Here is an 18,045-nt window from a genome sequence, read left to right on the forward strand (position 1 = left end):
CAAAAAATTATTAGAATGTGAGACTCAACTTCAAAAAATTCTCTTTCCAAAAATAAAAAATATATATATATTATCAAGAATTTGGAGGTTTAACGTTGTTTGGTTCTGTTTAAAAAAGAAAAAGAAGAAGAAAGTGTAGTTATTTTGGTGTGCAGAGTCAGTAGTGTGGTTCTGTTTAAGCTTTGAGTGCTATAAGAATGACCCATGAGCGAGAGAGAAAATTTCTTCCACAGTTAAAAAAAAAAGGCAGAATGGTTCATAAAAAACGCCGTTGCCGGGGATCGAACCCGGGTCACCCGCGTGACAGGCGGGAATACTTACCACTATACTACAACGACTTGTTTGTTTCACTACACAAAAGAATATCTCATAAGTTCTTTGAAAAGAAGATTGTGTTTAGTTTGTTCATAACATTAAATAATGAATTATGTATCGAAGGGCTTTATTCTATATTGGATGTTTGAACTTGGCTGGATGGCTGGCAAAGGATGAAGAATTTGAGGGCCACATGATTAAATATTAATCGGTCAATTAATTTTTTTTTTTTGGGGTGGTCTTTCTTAATTTGTTTTAATATTTTAAAAAGGCAATATGATAATAAGGGTCTACTTTAAAATTTTGAATACTTGAAGTTTATCCATAAATAAAAAAATAAAAATAAAAATATTGAAGCAAAAAAAAAAAGAAGAAGAAAATGAAACAAATCATTTTTGCCCTTTTCTTTTCTAAAGGTTCATTACTAATAACTATTCTGAAAAAAGGAGTGTGTGTTAAGGAGAAATTTCATTTTGACATTATTTACTCAAAGTAATTAATTTTATGATTTTGAATCTACTTGAATGTTATACTAATACACCAAACATGGCTGATATATGTGGACATAGTGTAACAAACACATCAATTGTGAGGAGATAAATCAATTGGTATGGTCCTAGAATCTTATCCAGTTTAGTAAGAGTGCAACAAGTTAAAGCCAGACTTAAGTCAACAGGTGAAATATTTAATAATAATAATTATTCAATCCAAACTCTACTCATCAAAGAAAAAAAAAGAAAAATTAAACCCATCGTTAAATTTTTAATTTCATATTGAAATATTCATAAGCACAAATTTTTTTTCAAACTTAATGCAATTTTTTTACTAATTAAAAACAAGTTCTTAGGAAAGTAATTCTCCAAAAGTGTTCAAATGCAATAAATTAATATTTAAATAAAGAAAGTTGAGAAGAGAAAGATTATCATAATTTAGTGTTATATATAATATACTTTAAATAAAAATAAATAAAATAATCATATTATAATTATATTCGAGTTGAGTTCTGGCACCTTAATTCAAGCTGAACTCTAATCAAGTTCGAGTTGATATACATTTTTTTTTAATCACGGACCAACCCTAATTGTAAAAAACAATTGTCCAAGTCATAAAAAATTGGTCTAATGTAACCAGCATGCCAGTAACCTAGCGATACCAGATCCCTACTTTCCAAAGGGAGGTCAGGGTTTGAGCCTCAATCGAGGTATGTGTGTGTAAATACCAACTAAAAAAAATTAAAAAATTGGTCTAAAGTCGAGTTGCACCCCTATGCGTGAGTACCATGAGTTTCTAGAAATATGAAGGCATAATTTGATATTCAAGAATGAAATGTCCTTCCAACCATTCCTTTTTTTATTCGTTTAAAATGAAAATACATTCCTCCTTGAAATCTAAGGAATAATCATTTAATTCTCAAGTAAATTTATTATTATTATTATTATTTTAAATAAATATTTTAAAAAATCGTTATATTCCAAGTCCAAAAATCATAACGCATTTCTAACTCCCACCTCGGACACTGCCTTCCGCCTCCACCTGTCACCATAGACGCCTTTCACCTAGAATTATAATTATAATTTCATTCTAATATCATTTCATATTTACAGCAAAACAGTAACATAATAAAAATCACCATTCCATTCCATTTCTATTCTATTATCTAACCGCCAATTGTTTTTGCACTATTTGCCGTCGATTTTTTCTGAAACCGCGTTGTCAAGCACTTTTAGAGACAATCATGGTCACTCAATTTCTCTTCTTTGAATTTTCAAGTTCACTTTTTGATGCCTAAAATTCATTTTTTCCTTTTTTGTATCCTGAAGTCTATTTTCTCTTCATTGAATCCTATCTTTATTGTAAAAGAAAACAATGGCTTCTTCATCACCATCCAGTCTATCATCACTATCTAGTCTATGATAATGAGGATGTGCAGCAGAAGACTAGTTTTGTATTTTTATAAATAGATATGTGTCTTACTCACTTTACTTATTTTATCAATTAATCAATTAATCTCATGTAAGATAAAATAAAGCAAAGTAATAAAGTTAGAGATGACACCACCAGGAATTTTAATGACAGAACCCCAATTGATAAAATAGGCCAACTGTTTGCATGGGAAAAACCTCGTGGACTGTGCAGTTTAAAGTAAACCGATCCACTATGTTTAAAATAAAGTACAATGGACTTTGACTCAGACTCACACTCTATCGTTCTACCAAATACCAATCGCTGACAATCCTCTGGCTTTGCGACTTTCTGTTCAACAGCTCTTGACCTTAGGCTTACTATTGATCTCTATAGAAGGATTGCTTGTAGATCAAACAACACTCCTCGAATGCTTTGACCCTTTCAAAGTGTGATCGCTTTTATTTCTATTCTTCAATATCTGAATTCGATGTAGAAGTAGATATGCTTTTCTCTGATGTTGTAGATGCAAGACTTTGATCACGGTCAGGATTTGAACAACATTCTAAATTCACTCTTGTGTTTATGTGTATGTTCTAGAAAGAATGACAGAGAAATCAACTTGGATTTTCTGCAAAAATATCTCTCTAAGACTTTTAGGAATTCTGAAGTTGTAATGCAAAAGCCGTACTAAACCTAGATGTATATCGGGGTTTATATAGAATATTCTGTAATACCCCTGATTTTAAAAGGATAGTCTCGGTATTTTTTAAAAAAATTATTTTAATTGCAGTTAATTATTTAGTTGATTTCTTGGCTAATTATTTACTTGTTTAATTGATTTAATTATTTGTTTAAATGTGTTAATTGATTTATTTGTTTAAATGAAATTGTGTGTGATGATGTGTATTTGTTTAGGAATTTAATTGTTTTATTTTTATTTTTATTTTTTATATTTTTTAAGGAATTGGATATTGATTGTAGTAATGGACCAACCAATTGGGCTCCATCGACTACTTGGTTAAGGGATTTGATGGGTATGGATAATTATTCATGGACAGTTGGATATGTATATATAATAAATATATATATATATATATATATATATATATATATTTATTTATTTATTATATAAGGAAAGTTCTTTAGTAATAATCTGATGTGTATATTTACATGTTATATATAAAAAGGATTACACATAGATTGTACGTAAAATATATTTTAATTACATTTTTAGTATTTAAATTTTATTTTATTTTATTATTAGTTTGACTTGGATTGGAAAAAGGATTAGGTTATTTTATTTAGCCTATAAATATATAGCTATAGGTTAATAAAAAGGGGTTAGAAAATAAATCACGAAATATATTCTAGAGAGAGAAAGAAGGAAGAGAAAATGGAATGAGGAGGATAAGGTTTTTTTTTTTTAAATCCCTAAAGGCAAGTTTTAATTCTTCTCTTCTTATTTGATTCATACCCTATGCATGCTAGATTAATTCCAGGGTTTCGTTTTTAATAATTAATTAAATCTAATTACATGAATTGATTCGAGAATCATAAGTCATGTGTTTTAGTAATGATTTTGATGAATTTGTATATTTAATAAATTAATTTTACAAAGTCAAAATAATTTAGTTTTCCTGAAAGAAGTACGCCGATCGAGGCGAAATTGGTTGTGGCGTGAATTAGTTTTTCCCTTCATGGTGACAGAATTGTATTTCCTAGAAGAGCACGCCGAACGAGGCGCAATAAGTCTCTGGCGTGAATTGTTGTTTTCCATTGTGAAGTTTGTAATCAGATTGTGTTTTTGGTTCTAAAGTGAGGAATAATTGAAGCAATGATGATATAATGATTGTATTAAAGTATAATGATTAACATAATGATTGGTACTTTGATTGATACAATGATTAACATAATGATTGGTACTATGATTGATATAATGATTAATATAAAGATTGTTATTATGATTGATATAATGATTAAATAATGATTTATTTATTTTGTTTTGATTAAATAGTTTTTGTATTAAATATTTTAAAATTAATTTGTTTAGGTTTGGAATATTAAATTAATATTTGTTATTTTTGGATTGATAAATCTATATTAAATATTTAATTAATTTAAATAGATTCATTAGGAATTTGAAATGCATTAATTAAGTTTACATGCTAAGTGTGAAATTTAGTTAATTTTAAAAGGATAAATTAATTAAATATTGTTAGATTAAATTATTTTAATCATTTATTTAGATTTAAATTAATTTAATCAAAACATGAAGATGTACAATTCTGTTGATATGTGTGTTAATTTCTTGTGATGTAAATTAAATGTATACAATTTAGAATTGATATTTTTACTCAAGTAAATACAAAGAATGTATTTATGATTTATATCATATTTGCTGGGATTATTAGATGTAAATATTATTTACATTATCCTTAGATTGGAAACTGTTATTTGGTTATGTTATGGATTAATGCACTATTATGGGATGGGGGCATATTAGGGACGGATTAACTTACGAGTTAAGTCCTACCTATTTTTAATAAGGAAACGGATTAACCACAGTGTTAAGTCCTACTTATTCGTGTCAGGTCAACGGAATAGTTGGATGACATTTTATGAAAATAATAATTGGATAGTTTATTTTTGATGTTTGGATTAAGACAGATTTTACATATATAATTATACGCCACGATATGAGCTTGAATCTCAGGATCAGTGGTTAGGGTGCATATATTGCCAGGGATGTGGAGCTAGATATAGTGTAGTTGTGTACCCTGGTAGGTCTAGGCACTCATGCCCACTATATGTGCGTTTTGCATGTTGCCTACTATTCAGGTTGAGACAACTCTATAGTCTAGTGAGGTTCCTTTAGTGTGTGTATATCTATATATGGACTATTTAGTTATTGTTAAATTAATTAGGATGTGTACGTGTATTGGGTCTCTGTTTGGGATGTAGTAGATTTAGAACTTGTATGTGGGCCTGACCTACCATTATTTTTCAGGTGTTCGTCAGTTCCAGTCTTAGAGAGTGTTCGTGTCGAACAGAGACAGTCATTCACTCTTCCGACTCTACGTAGGACTCTTCTTCATGGTTTAATTATCAGTTTTATTTCAGTTCAGTTATTTCAGTTAGGATATTATTAGGGGTCCACAATATGGATTCCCGAGTTGTAGTTTTAATTAATTACTGGTATCAGAGGATTTGAGGATTTTAGCATGGGATTCTTAATTATTATTTATTTGAGGATTTTAAAATAGGGATTTATTATTTAGTTTCCTTCAGCTTATTATTTGTTTATTTATTTATTATTCTTTTTGTATTCAAATGCTTGTTTAAATATTAATTATTTGATATCCCTCGGATCTGTGGTCGGACTTGATCACCCGTGGCTCTAGAATCGAGGGGTATCACAGTTGGTATTAAATCACTCCAAGTTCAAGTGTCTCTAGGATTCTATCGTATAAGACTTCCGCGTAGCGTTTTCTTTTGATTAGAACTTAAGTATTAGGATTCATTGTATTCTTTACGGTTCGGTTAAATCGTACTGATGTCTGTCTTTCTATGTTAACAGAATGGTTAATGCTAGAAGAAGAAGGGATAATTAGAGAAACAGACAACGAAGGGAAGCAGCTCGTAGGCAGCGTCAGGAGGATGAGGGTCAGTTCCATGAGGAGCATGAGGAAGTTCAGCAGACTCGGGATCAGGGAGGAGATCCAGAGTTTCCTCCTCACCTCAATGACCTTATTGCTCGGGCAATGGAAGCAGGGATAACCGCTGCACTTCGGAATCAGCCTCAGGTACAGCCGGCACCATTACCAGCACCAGTTGTTCAGATTGATACATGGGAAAAGGCTAAGAGTTTTTTCACAAAGGGGAACCCACCTAAGTTCACAGGCTCCAACGATGCGAAAGCAGCTCATCAGTAGAAACAGGACATCGAGCGACATCTTCGTTTGGTTCATTGCACGGAGGTTCAGAAGCAGATGCTTGCTACCTCCAAGCTAGTTGGGGATGCACTACAGTGGTGGGAGTCAATTACCACCGCCAAGGAGAGGATGTCATTGACTTACGATCAGTTCAGTGCACGCTTTGATGAAAAGTATTTCCCTTATGCAGTTAGGGCAGCCAAGAAGACTGAGTTTCTAATCTGTAGCAGGGGAACATGACAGTAGCGGAGTATGAGTAGCAGTTCACACGCTTGTCTCTCTTTGCACCAGAGGAGGTGGATACAGAGGAGAAGAAGCGCAACAGTTTTGTCAAGGGACTGATGTGGTCTATCAAGAGAGCTATTACGGGTATTCCAGCCTATACTACCTATGCTCAGGTGGTAGACGTCGCTTTACAGCAGTATCAGTTGACCGTGGATATCAGACAGGCTAAGGGTGAGAAGCGGGGTGATTGAGACTTTGCTAATCAGTCAGCTGGGAAAGGGAATGAGAACGGACACCGACAGAATGACAGGGGCAAATTCCAGGGACATCAGCCTTGGAAGAAGTACAAGGGTGGTTCAGATGCTCAGCAAAATGGGGCACCTATTCAGAGGCAGCAAAATGGGGGACCACAAGCAGGACAGGGTCAGCCACCGGCTAACCGACAGAGGAGGCCATTTGTTACTTTCCAAGGTAGTTGTTACACTTGTGGAGAGTATGGTCATACTTCCAGGTAGTGTCCTAGAGCAGGATAGGGTCAGCATGTGCAGCAGGGGCAGAGGGCACCATTACCTTTACCCGCTCCACAGATTCCGCGCATTCAGGGACAGACCTTCCCGGCTTTACTAGCACCGCCGCAGTCTTAGGGACAGGCGCAACAGCAGTTGCACTATGGCAGGGTGTACAACCCCATGCCACAGGATGTTCGGGCACCTCAGGCTGTTGAGGGTAAGTTTCCTATTCATGGTTTGCATGGACGTGTTTTATTTGACACGGGTGCTACACACTCATTTGTAGCTAGGACTTTTGTTACTTTATCTGGGATGAGGACGAGGGTATGCACTAAACCTCGGGGTATTTCTACACCATTAGGCGATACAGCCATTTTATATGAGAGTGATGGGCCTGTGACACTAGATATTGGTAGACTCAAATTTCTAGCCAATCTATTGGTCCTGGACATGCACACTTATGACGCGATACTTAAGATGGATAGGTTGTCGCATTACCATGCCCAAGCTGATTGTTATGATAGGTCAGTTGTTTTCATCATACCTGGTCAGGACATGTACGTCATCGCTATACCGCGTTCTAGGGGGGTCACTAGCACCTACTTGTTTCATACGGAGGAGGGGACTACTGTATCATTGGATAACTTACCAATTGTACAGGATTACCCGGATGTATTTCAGGAGATTCCAGGGTTGCCGCCTAGTTGCGAGATCGACTTTGTGATAGACTTAGCTCCAGGTACTACGCCTATTGCTAGGGCACCGTATAGGATGGCACCAGTGGAGATGCGCGAGCTGAGGGATCAGATTCAGCAGCTACTCAGCCAGGGTTTCATTCGCAGGAGTACTTCACCCTGGCGAGCACCGGTTTTATTTGTGAAGAAGAAGGATGGTTCGCTCCACTTGTGTATAGATTACAGGGAGTTGAACAAGGTTACTATTCGTAATAAGTATCCTTTGCCCGGGATTGATGACTTGTTTAATCAGTTGAAGGAAGTTACTTATTTCTCTAAGATTGATCTGCGGTCTGGATATCATCAACTTCGGGTTCGGGAGCAGGATGTTCCGAGGACAGCGTTTCTCACTAGATATGGATCTTATGAGTTTCGGGTAATGCCGTTCGGGTTGACTAATGCACCAGCGGTTTTCATGGATTTAATGAACAGTGTCTTCAGGGCTTACTTGGTTCAATTTGTCATTGTCTTCATGGATGACATTTTGATTTACTCGAGGTCAGAGGACGATTGTGCTAGATATCTTCGGATAGTCTTACAGACGCTTCGTGAGCACCAGTTGTATGCCAAGTTTGAGAAATGTGAATTTTGGCAGCGGGAAATGAAATTTCTGGGTCACGTGGTGTCAGAAAGGGGAATAGCTGAATCCAGCCAAGGTTTTAGCGGTGGTTGAGTGGGGACAGCCAACATCACCTACCAAGATTCGGAGTTTTTTCGGTCTGGAAGGATATTACAGGAGGTTCATCTAGGGGTTTTCAAAGATAGCGTGACCACTCACTCATTTGACTAAGAAGGGTGTACGGTTCATGTGGGATAAACATTGTCAGAAAGCTTTTGATGAGCTGAAGATTAAGTTGACTTCTGCACCAGTTTTGTCTACCCTACAGAGCGGGATAGAGTATATTGTGTACACAGATGTTTCGTTGTAGGGTCTTGGATGTGTTTTGATGCAGGAGGAGCGACCGATTTTGTATGGATCTCGGAAGCTTAAGCCTCGCGAGCTTAATTATCCAACGCATGATATTGAGTTGGCAGCTGTGGTCTTTGCCTTACGTATTTGGAAGCATTATCTGTTGGGTGAGTCCTTCAGATTATTCAGCGATCACAAGAATCTGCAGTATTTGTTCACTCAGCGGGAGTTGATTATGAGACAGCGCAGGTGGTTGGAGTTTGTGAAAGACTATTATTTTTCTATACAGTATCATCCAGGGAAAGCGAATGTGGTGGCGGATGCACTCAGCCGTCGACCTGTTGGTAGTCTTTCCGCTCTATTCATTACTGAGTGGAATGCGTTGAAAATGGTGGATGAATTGTCGGATGCTTTCCTGGCTTGCATGGTAATTACACCTTCTATCATTCATAAAGTTTTGAAGGCAAAACTCACGGATCAGTAGTGCATTGATAAAGTTGCAGAGATAGCTTCCCGAGAGGTTCCATTCTACTATGTTGGGGCTGATGGAAGTTTGAGGTACAAGGGACGGTTAGTGATACCTTCTGCTAATGAGTTGAAGAAGGATGTGATGATTGAGACTCACCATTCTGAGTTTTCGGTTCATCTAGGAGGTGACAAAATGTATCAGGATATGAAGTGGCAGTTTTGGTGGGCAGGTATGAAGAGGGACATTGCTCTATTTGTCTCACGATGTAGTACTTGTCAGACGGTCAAGATTGATCATTAGAGGCCACGAGGAGCTCTACAGCCACTGCCGATACCGGAGTGGAAATAGGAGAGCATTTCTATGGATTTTGTGAAGGAATTGCCTAATTCGTTCAAGAATCACAATTCCATTTGGGTCATCGTTGATAGGTTGACCAAATCAGCTCATTTCTTGCCTATTCGCACAGATTACACTTCGGAACAGTTGGCGAGACTTTACATTACAGAGATTGTGAAGTTGCATGGCATTCCGTTATCTATTATATCGGATAGGGATTCAAGCTTTGTATCAGGTTTTGGAATAGTTTTCAGCAGGCTTTGGGTACAGAGTTGCATCTTAGTACTGCTTGTCATCCTCAGACTGATGGACAGACCGAGAGGGTTAATCTGATAATGGAGGATATGTTTTGTTCTTGTGTCCTTGACTTTAAGGGTTATTGGGAGGAGTATTTGCCACTTGTGGAGTTCGCATATAACAATAACTTTCAGAAGACTATTGGTATGGCACCGTTTGAGGAATTATATAGCTGACCATGTAAATCACCTGTTTGTTGAATGGAGGTTGGCGAGATCAGATTTTTGGGTCCTGAGTTCATTAAGGATAGTTCTGAGAAGATTGCTCTCATTAGGGATCGCATGCGTACTGCCCAGAGTAGGTAGAAGAGTTATGCGGATCGTCGTACTCGTGCATTGGAGTTTCAGGTTGGGGATCAGGTTCTACTCAAAGTGTTTCCTATGAAAGGTGTAATGCACTTTGGGAAGAAAAGGAAGTTATCATCACGGTTTGTGGGTCCATTCATGATTACCAATCGCGTTGGAGCTGTAGCTTATCGGTTGGCACTTCCAGATCATTTAGATTGAGTGCACAATGTGTTTCGTATTTCCATGTTGCAGAAATTTCTGCGAGATGAAGATCGGTATCAGCATATCGATGTTGGAGAGATTGAGTTGCAGCCGGATGCAACATATGTGGAGCCACCATGTCGCATTATAGACCGTAAGGATCATGTTCTTCGCAATAAAGTCATATCGTTAGTATGTGTCCAGTGGAGTTACCATAATGAGGCTGAGTCTACTTAGGAACAAGAGGATGTCATTCGCTCACAGTTTCCAGATATAATGAAAGAAGGTAAGGGCGAATTCCGATAACGGAATTCCTTTTATTAGGGGGGAAGAATGTAATACGCCTGATTTTAAAAGGATAGTCGCGGTATTTTTTTTAAAAGTTATTTTAATTGCAGTTAATTATTTAGTTGATTTCTTAGCTAATTATTTACTTTTTTAATTGATTTAATTATTTGTTTAAATGTGTTAATTGATTTATTTGTTTAAATTAAATTGTGCGTGATGATGTGTATTTGTTTAGGAATTTAATTGTTTTATATTTATTTTTTATTTTTTATTTTTTTTAAGGAATTGGATATGGATTGTAGTAATGGACCAACCAATTGGGCTCCATGGACTACTTGGATAAGGGATTTGATGGGTATGGATAATTATTCATGGACAGTTGGATATGTATATATAATAAATAACTAAATATATATATATATATATATATATATATATATATATATATATATATATATAAAAGGAAAGTTCTTTAGTAATAATCTGATGTGTATATTTATATGTTATATATAAAAATGATTACACATAGATTGTACGTAAAATATATTTAAATTAACTTTTTAGTATTTAAATTTTATTTTATTTTATTATTAGTTTGACTTGGATTGGAAAAATGATTAGGTTATTTTATTTAGCCTATAAATATATAGCTATAGGTTAGTAAAAAGGGGTTAGAAAATAAATCACGAAATATATTCTAGAGAGAGAAAGAAGGAAGACGAAGAAAGAGAAAAAGGAATGAGGAGGTTAGGGTTTTTTTTTTATCAAATCCCTAAAGGCAAGTTTTAATTATTCTCTTCTCATTTGATTCATACTCTATGCATGCTAGATTAATTCCAGGGTTTCGTCTTTAATAAATAATTAGATCTAATTACATGAATTGATTCGAGAATCATAAGTCATGTGTTTTAGTAATGATTTTGTAATGAATTTATATATTTAATAAATTAATTTTACAAAGTCAGAATAATTTAGTTTTCCTAAAAGAAGCACGCCGATCGAGGCAAAATTGATTGTGGCGTGAATTAGTTTTTCCCTTCATGGTGACAGAATTGTGCTTCCTAGAAGAGCACGCCGAACGAGGCGCAATAAGTCTTTGGTGTGAATTGTTGTTTTCCATTGTGAAGTTCGTAATCAGATTGTGTTTTTGGTTCTAAAGTGAGGAATAATTGAAGCAATGATGATTTAATGATTGTATTAAAGTATAATGATTAAAACATATTGATTGGTACATTGATTAATATAATGATTAATATAATGATTGGTACTATGATTGATATAATGATTAATATAACGATTGTTATTATGATTGATATAATGATTAAATAATGATTTATTTATTTTGTTTTGATTAAATAGTTTTTGTATTAAATATTTTAATGTTAATTAGTTTAGGGTTGGAATATTAAATTAATATTTGCTATTTTTGGATTGATAAATCTATATTAAATATTTAATTAATTTAAATAGATTCATTAGGAATTTGAAATGCATTATTTAAGTTTACATGCGAAGTGTGAAATTTAGTTAATTTTAAAAGGATAAATTAATTAAATATTGTTGGATTAAATTATTTTATTCATTTATTTAGATTTAAATTAATTTAATCAGAACATGAAGATGTACAATTCTGTTGATATGCATGTTAATTTCTTGTGATGTAAATTAAATGTATACTATTTAGAATTAATATTTTTACTCAAGTAAATACAAATAATGTGTTTATGATTTATATCATATTTATTGGGATTATCAGATGTAAATATTATTTACATTATCCTTAGATTGGAAACTGTTATTTGGTTATGTTATGGATTAATGCACTATTATGGGATAGGGGCATATTAGGGACGGATTAACTTACGAATTAAGTCCTACCTATTTTTAATAAGGGAATGGATTAACCACAGTGTTAAGTCCTACTTATTCGTGTCAAGTCAACGGAATAGTTGGATGACATTTTATTAAAATAATAGTTGGATAGTATATTTTTGATGTTTGGATTAGGACGGATTTTACATATATAATTATACGCCACGATATGAGCTTGAGTCTTAGGATCAGTGGTTAGGGTGCATATATTGCCAGGGATGTGTAGCTAGATATAGTGTAGTTGTGTACCCTGGTAGGTCTAGGTACTCATGCCCACTATATGTGCGTTTTGCATATTGCCTACTTTTCAGGTTGAAACAACTCTATAGTCTAGTGAGGTTCCTTTAGTGTGTGTATATCTATATATGGACTATTTAGTTATTGTTGAATTAATTAGGATGTGTATGTGTATTGGTCTCTGTTTGGGATATTGTAGATTTAGAACTTGTATGTAGGCTTGACCCACCGTTATTTTTCAGGTGTTCATCAGTTCCAGTCTTAGAGATTGTTCGTGCCGAACAAAGACAATCATTCACTCTTCCGACTGTACGTAGGACTCTTTTTCATGGTTTAATTATTAGTTTTATTTTAGTTCAGTTATTTCAGTTAGGATATTATTAGGGGTCCACAATATGGATTCCCGAGTTGTAGTTTTAATTAATTACTGATATTAGAGGATTTGAGGATTTTAGTATGGGATTCTTAATTATTATTTATTTGAGGATTTTAAAATAGGGATTTATTATTTACTTTCCTTCAGCTTATTATTTGTTTATTTATTTATTATTCTTTTTGTATTCAAATGCTTGTTTAAATATTAATTGTTTTGATATCCCTCAAATCTGTGCTCGGACTTGATCACCCGTGGCTCTAGAATCGAGGGGTATCATAGTTGGTATTAGAGCACTCCAGGCTCAAGTGTTTCTAGGATTCTATCGTATAAGACTTCCGCGTAGCTTTCTCTTGATTAGAGCTTAAGTATTAGGATTCATTGTATTCTTTACGGTTCGGTTAAATCGTACTGATGTCTGTCTTTCTATATTAACAGAATGGTTAATGCTAGAAGCAGAAGGGATAATTAGAGAAACAGACAACGAAGGGAAGCAGCCTGTAGGCAGCATCAGGAGGATGAGGGTCAGTCCCATGAGGAGCATGAGGAAGTTTAGCAGACTCGGGATTAAGGAGGAGATCCAGAGTTTCCTCCTCACCTCAATGACCTTATTTTCGGGCTATAGAAGCAGGGGTAACCGCTGCACTTCGAAACCAGCCTTAGGTGCAGCCGGCACCGTTACCAGCACCGGTTGTTCAGATTGATACATGGGAAAAGGCTAAGAGTTTTTTCATAAAGGGGAACCCACCTGAGTTCACAGGCTCCACCGATGCGAAAGCAGCTCATCAGTGGAAATAGGACATCGAGCGATATCTTCGTTTGGTTCATTGCACGGAGGTTCAGAAGCAGATGTTTGCTACCTCCAAGCTAATTGGGGATGCACTACAGTGGTGGGAGTCAGTTACCACCGCCGAGGAGAGGATGGCATTGACTTACGATCAGTTCAGTGCACGCTTTGATGAAAAGTATTTCCCTTATGCAGTCAGGGCAGCCAAGAAGACTGAGTTTTTTAATCTGCAGCTGGGGAACATGACAGTAGCGGAGTATGAGTAGCAGTTTACACGCTTGTCTCTCTTTGCACCAGAGGAGGTGGATACAGAGGAGAAAAAGCGCAACAGTTTCGTCAAGGGACTGATGTGGTCTATCAAGAGAGCTATTACGGGTATTCCAGCCTATACTACCTATGCTCAGGTGGTAGACGCCGCTTTACAGCAGTATCAGTTGACCGTGGATATAGAAACTCTGCTAATCAGTCAGCTGGGAAATGGAATGGGAACGGACACCGATAGAATGACAGGGGCAAATTCCAGGGACATCAACCTTGGAAGAGGCATAAGGGTGGTTCAGATGCTCAGCAAAATGGGGCACCTATTCAGAGGCAGCAGAATGGGGGACCACAGGCAGGACAGGGTCAGCCACTGGCTAACCGACAGAAGAGGCCATTTGGTACTTTCCAGGGTAGTTGTTACACTTGTGGAGAGTATGGTCATACTTGCAGGCAGTGTCCTAGAGCAGGGCAGGGTCAGCATGTGCAGCAGGGACAGAGGGCACCATTACCTTTACCCGCACCACAGATTTCGTGCATTCAGGGACAGACCTTCCCGGCTTGACCAGCACCGCTGCAGTCTCAGGGACAGGTGCAGCAGCAGTTGCACTATGGCAGGGTGTACAACCCCATGCCACAGGATGTTCGGGAACCTCAGGCTGTTGAGGGTAAGTTTCCTATTCATGGTTTGAATGGACGTGTTTTATTTGACACGGGTGCTACACACTCATTTGTAACTAGGACTTTTGTTGCTTTATCTGGGATAAGGACGAGAGTATGCACTAAACCTCGGGGTATTTCTACACCATTAGGCGATACAGCCATTTTATATGAGAGTGATGGGCCTGTGACACTAGATATTGGTAGACTCGGATTTCTAGCCAATCTATTGGTCCTGGACATGCACATTTATAACGTGATACTTGGGATGGATTGGTTATCGCATTACCATGCCTAAGTAGATTGTTATGATAGGTCAGTTGTTTTTATCATACCTGGTCAGGACATGTACGTCATCGCTATGCCGCGTTCTAGGGGGGTCACTAGCACCTATTTGTTTCATATGGAGGAGGGGACTACTGTATTATTGGATAACGTACCAATTGTACAGGATTACCCGGATGTATTTCAGGAGATTCCAGGGTTGCCGCCTAGTCGCGAGATCGACTTTGTGATAGACTTAGCTCCAGGCACTACGCTTATTACTAGGGCACCGTATAGGATGGCACCAGTGGAGATGCGCGAGCTGAGGGATCAGATTCAGCAGCTACTCAGCCAGGGTTTCATTCGCAGGAGTACTTCACCCTGGGGAGCACCGGTTTTATTTATGAAGAAGAAGGATGGTTCGCTCCGCTTGTGTATAGATTACAGGGAGTTGAACAAGGTTACTATTCGTAACAAGTATCCTTTGCCCAGGATTGATGACTTGTTTGATCAGTTGAAGGGAGCTACTTATTTCTCTAAGATTGATCTGCGGTCTGGATATCATCAACTTCGAGTTCAGGAGCAGGATGTTCCGAGGACGGCGTTTCTCACTAGATATGGATCTTATGAGTTTCGGGTGATGCCGTTCGGGTTGACTAATGCACCAGCGGTTTTCATGGATTTAATGAACAGAGTCTTCAGGGCTTACTTGGATCAATTTGTCATTGTCTTCATGGATGACATTTTGATTTACTCGAGGTCAGAGGACGATCGTGCTAGATTTCTTCGGATAGTCTTACAGACGCTTCGTGAGCACCAGTTGTATGCCAAGTTTGAGAAATGTGAATTTTGGCAGCGGGAAGTGAAATTTCTGGGTCACGTGGTGTAAGAAAGGGGAATAGCTGAATCCAGCCAAGGTTTTAGCAGTGGTTGAGTGGGGACAGCCTACATCACTTACCGAGATTTGGAGTTTTTTCGGTCTGGAAGGATATTACAGGAGGCATTACGTATTTGGAGGCATTATCTGTTGGGTAAGTCCTTCAGATTATTCAGCGATCACAAGAATCTATAGTATTTGTTCACTCAGCGGGAGCTGAATATGACACAGCGCAGGTGGTTAGAGTTTGTGAAAGACTATCATTTTTCTATACAGTATCATCCAGGGAAAATGAATGTGGTGGCGGATGCACTCAGCCGTCGACCTGTTGGTAGTCTTTCCACTCTATTCACTACTGAGTGGAATGTGTTGAAAATGGTGGATGAATTGTCGGATGCTTTCCTGACTTGCATGGTAGTTACACCTTCTATCATTCATAAAGTTTTGAAGCCAAAACTCACGGATCAGCAGTGCATTGATAAAGTTGCAGAGATAGCTTCCGGAGAGGTTCCATTCTACTATGTTGGGGCTGATGGAGGTTTGAGGTACATGGGATGGTTAGTGGTACTTTCTGCTGATGAGTTGAGGAAGTATTTGATGACTGAGGCTCACCACTCTGAGTTTTCGGTTCATCCAGGAGGTGACAAAATGTATCAGGATATGAAGTGGCAATTTTGGTGGGCTGGTATGAAGAGGGACATTGCTATATTTGTCTCACGATGTAGTACTTGTCAGATGGTCAAGATTGATCATCAGAGGTCAGCAGGAGCTCTACAGCCACTGCCGATACCGGAGTGGCAATGGGAGAATATTTCTATGGATTTTGTGAAGGGATTGCCTAATTCGTTCAAGAATCACAATTCCATTTGGGTCATCATTGATAGGTTGACAAAATCAGCTCATTTCTTGCCTATTCGCATTGATTACACTTCGGAACAGTTAGTGAGACTTTACATTACAGAAATTGTGAAGTTGCATGGCATTCCGTTATCTATTATAACGGATATGGATTCGAGCTTTGTATCATGGTTTTGGAAGAGTTTTCAGCAGGCTTTGGGTACAGAGTTGGATCTTAGTACTGCTTATCATCCTCAGACTGATGGACAGACCGAGAGGGTTAATCTGATAATGGAGGATATGTTTCGTTCTTGTGTCCTTGACTTTAAGGGTCATTGGGAGGAGTATTTGCCACTTATGGAGTTCGCAGATAACAGTAGCTTTCAGAAGACCATTGGTATGGCACCGTTTGAGGCATTATATGGCTAACCATGTAGATCTCCTGTTTGTTGAATGGAGGTTGGCGAGAGCAGATTTTTGGGTCCTGAGTTCATTAACGATACTTCTGAGAAGATTGCTCTTATTAGGTATCGCATGCGCACTGCCCAGAGTAGGCAGAAGAGTTATGCGGATGGTCGTACTCGTGCATTGGAGTTTCAGGTTGGGGATCAGGTTCTACTCAAAGTATTTCCTATGAAAGGTGTAATGGAGTTTGGGAAGAAAATGAAGTTATCATCATGGTTTGTGGGTCCATTCATGATTACCATTCGCGTTGGAGCTGTAGCTTATCGGTTGGCACTTCCAGATCATTTAGATTGAGTGCATAATCTGTTTCATGTTTCTATGTTGCGGAAATTTCTTCGAGATGAAGATCGGTATCAGCATATCGATGTTGGAGAGATTGAGTTACAGCCGGATGCAACATATGTGGAGCCACCATGTCGCATTATAAACCGTAAGGATTATGTTCTTCGCAATAAAGTCATATCGTTAGTACGTGTCCAGTGAAGTCACCATAATGAAGCTGAGTCTACTTGGGAACAAGAGGATGTCATTCGCTCATAGTTTCCAGATATAATGGAAGAAGGTAAGAGCGAATTCGGAGGACAGAATTCCTTTTATTAGAGGGGAAGAATGTAATACTCCTGATTTTAAAAGGATAGTCTCGGTATTTTTCTAAAAAATTATTTTAATTGCAGTTAATTATTTATTTGATTTCTTGGCTAATTATTTACTTGTTTAATTGATTTAATTATTTGTTTAAATGTGTTAATTGATTTATTTGTTTAAATTAAATTGTGCGTGATGATGTGTATTTGTTTAGAAATTTAATTATTTTATTTTTATTTTTATTTTTTATATTTTTTAAGGAATTGGATATAGATTGTAGTAATGGACCAACCAATTGGGCTCCATGGACTACTTGGATAAGGGATTTGATGGGTATGGATAATTATCCATGGACAGTTGGATATGCATATATAATAAATAAATAAATATATATATATATAAAAAGAAAGTTCTTTATTAAT

At 36.9% G+C, this 18,045-nt stretch overlaps 1 non-coding gene across 1 annotated transcript; it reads right to left on the reverse strand.

The window, feature by feature from the left end:
• Window positions 1-266: 266 nt before the first annotated feature.
• Window positions 267-338, reverse strand: TRNAD-GUC (transfer RNA aspartic acid (anticodon GUC)). The gene has a single exon. It is a non-coding gene; the product is annotated as a tRNA-Asp (tRNA).
• Window positions 339-18,045: the final 17,707 nt, after the last annotated feature.

Source organism: Cornus florida, unplaced genomic scaffold (assembly GCF_030987335.1).
Source record: "Cornus florida cultivar Cherokee Brave unplaced genomic scaffold, ASM3098733v1 CherokeeBrave_3.0.0_Hap2_Chr01, whole genome shotgun sequence".
Taxonomy (NCBI): domain Eukaryota; kingdom Viridiplantae; phylum Streptophyta; class Magnoliopsida; order Cornales; family Cornaceae; genus Cornus; species Cornus florida.